This window comes from Lonchura striata, chromosome Z (genome assembly GCF_050655825.1).
Source record: "Lonchura striata isolate lonStrDom1 chromosome Z, ASM5065582v1, whole genome shotgun sequence".
Classification (NCBI taxonomy): domain Eukaryota; kingdom Metazoa; phylum Chordata; class Aves; order Passeriformes; family Estrildidae; genus Lonchura; species Lonchura striata.
Window position 1 is genome coordinate 51,953,535 of NC_140740.1, and position 9,803 is coordinate 51,963,337.

Consider the following 9,803-nt stretch of genomic DNA (forward strand, 5'->3'; position numbering starts at 1 on the left):
GTCTTGGATCTTTGGTGCAAGAGGAAAACCCACTCTATGATCAAGAGTGGATCCTTCTGCCCCTCAATCCATTGGAAAATCAACCCATGCAAGTGTGGCAGCTTTCCTAGAACAACGAACTGGAAAGGCACGTTTGGGTCACACTGATGTGCCAGCCTTTCGACAAGGCCTTCTGTGCCTTTTTGATTGCTGTCTTTGCCTCTGGGGTCAGTTCCCTGGGGGAAGCCAGCTCCCTCTCCCCCTTCAGTAAATTGAAGAGAGGTTCTAGGTCCTCATTTGTGAGGCCTAGCCAGGGTCTTATCCAATTCAAAGATCCACACAAAGACTGGAGGTCTGCTAGTGTTCTGGAGTTGCAATTGATCTCCACTTTCTGCAGGACAATAGTCCTTGCAGAGATCTCCCGACCCAGGTATTTCCAAGGTGGCATCCTTTGAATTTTGTTTTTCTGCAACTGAAATCCAACAGAGGTTAAAATCTCAACCACTAGGTCAAGCATGTATTGGAGTATAGAGTCACTGGGGGCGCACACAAGCACATCATCCATGTAGTGAAGGATGATGGTGTCCTTTCTCTCTGCATGTACTGGAGATAGCAGCGATGCTACATGCTGTTGGCATATGAAAGGACTGAATTTAAGGCCTTGGGGCAAAACTTTCCAGTGGTAGCGTTTCACTGGGGCTTCTTGACTGATGGTGGGAACCAAGAATTCAAACCTCAGGGCATCTCCAGGGTGCAATGGGATTTGGAAAAAACAGTCCTTGGTATCTAGTACAGCCAATTGCCAATCTCAAGGAAGCATTGCTGGACTAGGCATCCCTGGTTGGAGTGGACCCATGTCCTCTATAATTTTGTTTATTTCTCTGAGATCGTGGAGCAATCTCCACTTGTCCTTCCCAGGCTTCTTTATTACAAAGACTGGGACATTCCAAGGGCTGTCTGTTTCTTGCAGGTGCCCTTGAGCTAACTGCTCCTCCACAAGTTTCTCAAGTGCCTTGAGTTTCTCGATACTCAAAGGCCACTGTGCTACCCACTTTGGGGCATTATCCAACCACTTTAACTTGTGGGCAGGGCGCGCCACAGTGGCTACTTCCAAAAATCCTGCGGTGTCTTAGGAATGATTAGCTGGACTCCCCATTGGGATATGGTGTCTCTCTCCCACAGAGGAGCCTTATAGTCTGCCACAAATGGACGAACACTTGCCAATTTCCCATCAGGTCCCTCAGTTTGCACAACATTTTTTTAAATCTTTGCCAGTGTGGTTCCTCCTATACCCTGAAGTTTGCCTGCCACAGGTTGCAACTCCCAATGCAATGGCCACATGGTCTTAGGTATTACTATGATGTCTGCCCCTGTGTCCAGAACCCCTTCTACCTGAAGGTGCTCTGACCCGTGGGCTAGGTTGCATGCCAGTAGACTTCTGGTGATTTTCCTTCTACTGTTATTTCTACTGGGATGGGAATGGCTTCAGCCAAAATTTGCCCTTTTTCTAGGTAAAATGGAGGGTGTGAATGGCATGCCAACAGCATAAGGCTTGATATCTTTCTCTTAGTAGTTCTGGGAGCTACTTCAATCTCTGAAGGTGTGTGTGCTGTATCTCCTATGACAAAATAGTCACTGTCCGGTTCCATTTGGTACACCTTCAGGTCCTGTGAGCTGTTTGGCAGGTCCACTATAATGACTTCCCAATCAGTGGATCTGAAATGCAACCCTTTGTCAGTCACTAGGCAACATCTGCCTAGCGGCTGCCAAACCTTGTTAGTTGTACATTTGATATTTTTATTTTTCTGTTCCCCCCGCCTCACTGAGTTCTGTTCTCACCCTTATTTGTTAAGAGAGAGGCATTTTCCTGTGTGGGTCCCGCTATATTTATATCTTTGCATGTAGTTGTATTAGCAGCGGGCACGCGCTGTGCACTCAGTTTTTTTGTTTGTTGAACTTTCTCTGGTTCTGGTTTTGAGGACAGTTTCTGGCGAAGTGTCCGAAGTGTCCTGGTTTCTTGCAATGGAGGCAGGTGATGTGCTGCAGCTGGTCTGATGACATTGGTTGCCTCCTTGGACCTGGTGCAGGGGTATCAAACAGCTCTGCTCTTCTGGCACATGTGTCAATCATCTGAGCAAGACTAGCTGCTGGGTCGAGAGGAAGGCTGAGGATAATTCTACGGCAGGTCTCATTCACATTCCTCTGAACCATTTCTTTAATCACTTCTGTCTCTACTGTAGGGTCCTGCACCTGCCTTTCGACTTGGGTTCTCAAGCGATCTACAAACTGCAAAAAATTCTCTGAAGGAAACTGTTTAATGTTAAGATAGCTGCCCTTAGCCTCAGCTACTGGTAATTGATAAAATGTTTTTTCTGCAACATTACAGATTTTATCCAAAACTGACCTAGATAGCACTCGAGTTTGTTTTTCTGGGCAGTGCCAATCCCCTGTGCCACATTAGATGATCTATTGTAATAAGATTACCATCACTGTCCATGGCTTCACTGGGTGTTTGTTGTATTTCCTGTAAAACTGCTGTTAAAGCTAACTTCCATTTATTTTTCCATATCTCATATTCAGAAGGTGTTAGTAAACATTTAAATAAATCAGTAATATCTTTTGATACCATCTCATTTGAATTAAATTTTGCCCTTATCATGCCTTTACAAATCTCACTTGTTCTCCCAAAGTCTTTCTGTATTTTACAAATGTCTGTTTTGTCTCTATATGGTAGTGGTCGATAAGCTCTTCTGCCATTTCTCCTACCTAGGTATACAACAGGTGCTACAGATGGTATTAGTTCATTTCCAATGCCCATAGAGGCAGGAGTGTCTCCCCCCACCACCCCCTGGGTGCCAGTGAGAAGCAGCTCACCCACCCTGTCCCGGGCTGCTGGTGCCGCGGGGGAAACCCATGCGCCACCGGTGCTGTGGGCTGAGCTGCCCTGCTTTGCCCCGGCAGCGTCCAGGCTGGGAGCTGTGCCAGGACTGGCCCCGCCCCCGTTCCTGTGGCAACATGGGGGCAGGCATTGAGAAGGATGGGGGGTGGGAGGTGGTGCTGTTGGGGGCCAGAAGGGATTGGGGTAAGGGTGGGTGGCTGGGGCAAGGAAAGGATTGTGAGGAGACGGGACAAGCACATGGTCGTCACCATTATGCTGCCGCGTGTTCCCTGCTTGAGACACAAACACTGCCGGACTAGATTTCTCAGAAGAACCAAGTATTACAGGGGGGTACAGGGTGGGTTAAGCGATATCATGGCTGGGGTATCGAGGTGGTGAATAGGGAGGGGAAAAGGGGTTATTCAGACTGTTAGTCTGTGTCTGTATGCTTTTTTCTGCTTCTAAATCTCTTTTCGAGCTTGTAAAAATATCGGAATAAATAGAGAAGCTTTATGTTCACCATTTTTGCCTTCTAAAGTTAGTATCTGTCCAATCTGGTCCCAAAATGAAAGTAAAATTTGGTATTTCTTTTGTTAGCCAGCATACAAAATGCAGTAGGAGCTTATTTGGGAATGTTACGTTGTTTAAAATATTGTTAAGGGGTTTTAGTGGGCTCTTTTGTTCCACCGATACTTTTGCACCCATTTTTTTTAATCCTATCAGTGGTCTATCCTCCATCAGACTTTTACAACAGCACGATTTTTCGAATTCCCCCGTTAGCACGGGAATCGGAATTGGCGTGGGGAGAAGAGGGGAAGGGGCGTGCCGCGCCGCCGCCAGAGGGGCTCCTGCTCTTTTTTCTCGGCTTCGCTGGGGCAGGGGGGTTCCCCGACGCTGTCTCAGACCTCCAGACCCCCTCCTGTCACTTCCCCACTCGGTCAGACAGCTCCGCTCTGCCACAGCAGCCTGCCCGTTCCAAGCTATGTGCACTGCTTCTAGCTTAGGCCGCGGGCAGCGTCCCAAGGTCACTATGGTAATCCCTCCCATCTAGACGCGGTCCCAGAAAAACACGATCAAAGGGGTTCTTACCAGTCCTGTGAACCGTGGGGTCGTGCGTGAAGTCGTCTGGGGTCCCCTCTCCAGCCAGCTCGCCTGGAGTACTCAGGCAACGTTCCAACTTTTCCCTGCCACTCAAAGCCTTTAAAGGCAGCTAGAGTAACAGGGCAGTCGACTGTCCCAAAGAGCTATTGAGATCGTTTGAAATAAGGTCTCCAGCTCCTGCATGGGCTTTTCCACTCACGTTGGGGGCCAACTGACGTTTCTCCTATCTCTCAGCCCCTAAATTATGAGGCTAGCCCAGAGATCCAAGGCCTTGAGGGGAGGAACATCAGGAGATGGGCAAAGATTTCCAAAAGAGGCTCTCACCCCGATGTAGTTGTCCAGCTCTTTATTGCATGGTCCGAGGGGAAGAGCAGGGGGAAGAGGGCGAACAGGAAGGGTCATTGCCTTATCTAGGTTCTGGACAGGGAGGGCTCTTTTGGCTCTCTGCCAACCCCGTTGGGGCACGAAGGAGGAGACCAGGCTTATCTGATCAAAGTCACAGGGGTCCTGGGGAATGGGGGGAAAACATGGCCTGAGCGCAATGTAACACAGAGGAGATTCAGATCAGTTCCCCCCCAAAAAATATTTTCACTGTTCAGCTGGTCAGGCATTGGAACAGGTAACCCAGGGGTGTGGTAGAGTGACCATTCCTGGAGGTGTTTGAGAGGCTTCTGGCTCTGGCACTGGATGATGTGATTTAGTGGTTTAGGGTTACAAGGGGCAGTGCTGGGCAGATGGGTGGACTGGGTGATCTTGAAGGTGTCTACCTTGACAATTCTGTGTTAATACTACTAAACAACTTGTGGAAGTTTTCCTCAAGGTAAGAAAGTTGGGTTTTGCTTTTGTTCCTCACACTCTGATCCAAGGAACCTATTATCTTTCAAAATATTTCTTTTATATTCTGGCATCAGATGGCTGTTCTGTCTATATCATAACTCTGCCCTTTTCGTAATCTCAGCATTGAAATAAAAAAATTATCCTATTGTCACATTGCGCAGTAGGAAACTTTGGAAGGTTCTTTTACAAAAGATTTTTTTAGGACAGAGTTAAGCACAAACCAGGCAAACATTGTTCATTCATAACAAAACATGTGTTGGCCTACTAAAGAATAGCAAAGGCAGGAAAGGAGGAAGGAAGAGGAAAGGGACAAAGAGAGGAGAGAGAGAGAAAAAACGTGAGCATTACTCCCAGCAGTTCAGAATGCACCATTGATGTCTAACTGGCAGGGAGTGTGCATACTCTACCTGCTGGGGGAAGCCTGTGCAGCTGTCAGAGAGGTGCAGCCTCAAAGGAAGGCACAGCTTCTATGTCTACAGGTCAGATATGAGGAGAGGGTGTACTTGGCAAGAAGTACAGAATCCTGGACAGGGTTGCAGTGGGATTACAGCAGCAGGCGGGACTGGCAAAGGAGTGTGGAAAGCAGGTGGCTCAAGCAGGAATGAGGTAGGCAGGGACAAAGCAGGTAGGGGTGTCAGGTAGGTAGGACAAGCAAAGGCTGGAGCAGGATGCTTGCCTGGGATGTGAGCTGCTGGCATCTTCCCATTGTCATAACCATGTAATGAGACTGATTCTAAAAATAAACAGCTCGAGACGCATTCCACAGCATCTCGTTCGTGATTTGTACATGGCCCCCAGCCGACAATAAATGGTGCCCCGTGTGAGGAATACAAAAAATGTGGCGAACACTCCAGTCTTTTAAAAATGAGGCTAATTTTTGAGATATATATGCGGGACCATTGTCAGTTTTTACCTCTTTGGGCACACCCAACAAAGCAAAAAAAAAAGGCATGATTACCTGTTTCACCTGTGTGAAGAGAAGCAAAAATTGCACCAGAGAATGTGTCCACTGAAACATGAATATTTTTAAATTTATCAAAAGAAGTATATTTAGTGATATCCGTTTGCCATAACTGCAGGCTTTACAAGCCTCGCAGGTTGACTGCTCCTGTAGAAACAGGAGGCTTCACAAGCTGACAGTCAGGACAAGCAGTAATGATAGCCTTAGCTTGACTTTTGGAAATCTGAAACATTCACACAAGTGCTTGCGTGTTTTGGTGAAAAAAGGCATGACTCAATTTTCCTTGTTCAAAAATGTTTGGAAGAGTGTTTGAAATAACCATTGTCAGTTTGTCACAATTTCTTACTTTAGAAATCTAGTTCATAATATTCAACAATATGTATGTATCATGCTTTATATAGAGCAACCCCTAGTGGAAACAAGATTCTGTGTATTTAGTGTAATAGGTATTTAACCTAAGCATTCCCACAGAGATGCTTTGAACTTCACCTGAACCTTCAAGAGGCCCTGGTGAAGGCATTGTATCTTCTCTCTATGATGAATGCTATGTTAACTCCTTTTTTTTAACACTTTGTAATGTTAGCAATTATATGAACAATGGAGCTCACTATCACAAGAAATTGATAAAATGGTTAATGCTGATAAAAGAAACTGGTACCCATATATAGCTATATTAAAAAGTATAATTATGCTTCAAATAACAATGTATGCAGAAGTAATAATTTACCTGGGGTAATCATAACTGGAGACAACTGTCAGATAAATGAAGCTCCACATTCCTGAGTTTAAACTAGTGTGAGAGATTAGAATGAGATTCATGCAGGTCATAATGCCTTCTTTGTTTGACATTCTTGCAGTCTTTTGGCATACTCACTGTTTCCTGCTGTTCCAAGCAGAAAAATAAACTAGATGGTTGGATCAGTTCTTGAATGGCAAGTTCAAAATTAAAAGAAGTCTTTCCTCCTTTAAGATAACGGGAAATTATCTGGAAGTTTAGTGTCGACTTAGCTGAGGCAGACAATTTTTTCTAAATAAGCCCCTCTAGATTCAATGTATTTAAGGTAAGACTAGTATCAATAATGGCTACTTTAGACTTAAATCAGAAATTTCCCCAGTATTCTATGGATACTGTTTTGTGCATTGAATTAACTGCAGTACAGGAAAAGTATAAGTAAATAGTTTCAAGGCAGTTTCTCTCACAGCATTTCTAATAGAACAGTTGAAGAAGCAAATCCTCTGATAAAGGAGGTACTTGAAGGTGAGAGCAAACTGGGATGGTTTATGGTTTGAGTTAATGTAATTGAAGGAAAGGTTAATACTGTGATTATTGATATTAACTTTTTCTTACCCCTTTTTTATTACTTTTATTTGTCTCCTTCCAGTTGAGGTCTGGAATTGCCCTATCTTTCTGTTCCCGTGAAAGATGATGGGCTTTTTCATGAAATATTTCCAGACAGTGTAAAAAGTACTTTAAACAGTTAGTTTTTTTGTTTTCTTGTTTCACCTCTCTTTTTATTGGTGCTGCTCTGAGTAAGATCAGGTAATTCTCTAAAAAATGAAACAAGAAAGGAAATATTTATTATGCAGTATCTGCCTTCAAACTCCCTCTTCTAAGGGAACATTAAAACATACTGATTTGAGGATCAATCAGCATGTCTTTTGGACTTGTCTGACTTATTCTCTTTCTCTTCACAATGCTTTGAAAAACAAATTATATATTGATGAAGAAGCCTGTGCATCCTTGGACTGCAATTAGATGCATTTAATGGAACAGAAAGAGCACCCTGCTGTCATGTTAAAAGACTAGGTACTTCATTTTGGTTTTAAATCAGTTTGAGTTACAGGATTTCAGTTGCAGATCAGATGCTGTAATTCAGATGAGATATTATCTATTTTTTTCACTCCAAAGGCATTAGAGTTTGCTCTTTGTGAATTATGAATACAGCAAGTTTTGGACTGCTTTTCAGTAACTGTTGTGGGTTTTGGGGCCTCATCTGATTTTATTAAAATATTCTATGTGGCTAATGCAGTTGCAATAGTAGTAGGTTTCCTGACTCTCCACCAGGGCACAGTACAGTGCTCCATACAAGCAAAAAAATAGCAGACCAGTCAGTAGTAGATGACAGCAACAATCTGTTCACCCAATCTGATGATCAGAATACCAGGTCTGACTTGAGACCAAGAGTCTTGGGTGACCTATTTTGGAAAATAAAATTAAATGCTCTTTTTATTGCCATCCTCTTCTAATCTCTCACCTACTCTGGCTTCAGGATTTCACTGCTTCTAAAGACTTCAGTTCTGCATGATGCTGAGGAACCCAGTGCTCTTGCCTAATCTGATAGAAAGCCTGAGTCTCAGTGCCATGTATTTGATAAGACTCTCTGGAGGCTAAAACTGTGTTTGTAAGTAGTAAGTTAGTTTGCAGGGGTCTGTATACTGTGGGAAAGAGTCTAAGCAATCATTAATGCCTGTTATTGTGATACTGTCTAGCACACTGCCTATTAGGCTGTTTTCTTCGTTATTTTGCGCTACATACTTTAAGCTGCAATGATTTTCAGGTTTTCTTCAGCCATAGAAAGCATTTGCCTAACCTAGTTGCAACAAGAAGCAGCCTCTTCAACTTTGAAGAATTTTTCAACTCCTGTTACCTGCATGCAGTTTTGCAGACCTTCACAGAAAATAGTTGTCATGGTCTGACACAGAAAAATAATTTTTTCGGAAGGAAGAGGTCAATTTGGATATTGACCAATTGAAGGTGGACACACCTCTGAGAACACAGAGGGGTTAACAGCAGAATTCCCAGGAGAACTCACTCTCTTTGGTTCCGGTCATCGTGCAGTGCAGAACTCTCCCCGGCTCGGCCGTGGCTGGGTGGGGAGGGGAAGACCCATGGCCTGACTGAGGTAGGCCCAAGGGTGGAGGGACTGGAACTGGGCTGGCCCCTGCAGATGGAAGGGGGGAGAAATCTGGGATGTCTCCATTCCCCCCCAGAGTTGAGAGAGAGAGAGAGAGAGAGAGAGAGAGAGAGAGAGGCAGCGGCAGCTTGTCAGCAGTTTACTGCGGGGAAGGAGAAGAGCGAGGGGGAGCGGGCAGCCACAAGGTGCCCAGCTGCCTGTGGGAGCTGGAATCTGGGTATTGAGCCATCCTTGGGAGTTGGGACTTTTAACACTTCCTGAGAAATGAAAGCTTTGTGAAATTTTTCCCCTCCTTGGTTTGAAAGAGGAGAGACAGCTTGGACTCTGGGATATTATAAGGAGAAATTCTAGGTGGGAGGAGATGAGGAGTGTTTTTTTGACTGGACTTTTCCTTGTTGGCCACAAACTGAGCCAATTTTTCTCCTCCAAGAGAAACTGTATTTTAGGAGGATGCCAGTGAGCCAAGAGACCTGCTTCAGCTGGGAAAAGACAGAAGTGGAGTGAACAGAGAAAAGTTAGGGGGTTTGTGGTGGTGCCCCCTGTCCTCAAAGAAGGAGAAGAAGATCCCTGTTCTTGGACCCTTGGCCTCAGGGGAAAATGGGGGGGGACTGTGGTCCCAAAAAATGAAAAACTGAACTGTTGTTTTCTCCCCTCTTGGCAGGGCATCCTTGAAAGGAAAAATCCTAAAAGCAGTCTGTCCATCCATTCATTAGTGGTGAGAGCACTGTGCATGGAGAGGAGAAGGGTCACCATGGCAAACTTTTTCTCCAGGTGATGCCATGAGTGACATGGAAACGCAGGTTGTGGCAGCTGTGTTTCTTGGGGGGTCTGTGGCACAGGAGAGACTCTGTTCCCTCAATGGACTGAGTATTGATTGTTTGGAGGGTGAAAACCTGATTGGGGTCCAGATTGTGTCTCACTGTGGTTTGTTGGTGTTCGGTGGTGGGAAGAGGAATGCTTTGCAAGGTTTTCATTTTGATCTTTGTGTGTTTTTTTTTTCCTTTCTTTTTTTCTTTTATAGTAGTAGCTTAATAAAGTTGTTGTTGTTTTTTTTTTCCTGTTATTTAGCTTGGGCCTGCTTTCCTCTGTTCTTGATTGCATTTCACAGCATTCAATTGAGAGATTGCATTTT

General features: G+C 44.7%; 1 pseudogene; it reads right to left on the reverse strand.

The window, feature by feature from the left end:
• Positions 1 to 1,003: 1,003 nt before the first annotated feature.
• On the reverse strand, positions 1,004 to 3,220 carry LOC146763825 (endogenous retrovirus group K member 5 Gag polyprotein-like; annotated as a pseudogene).
• Between the last annotated feature and the right edge of the window lie 6,583 nt (positions 3,221 to 9,803).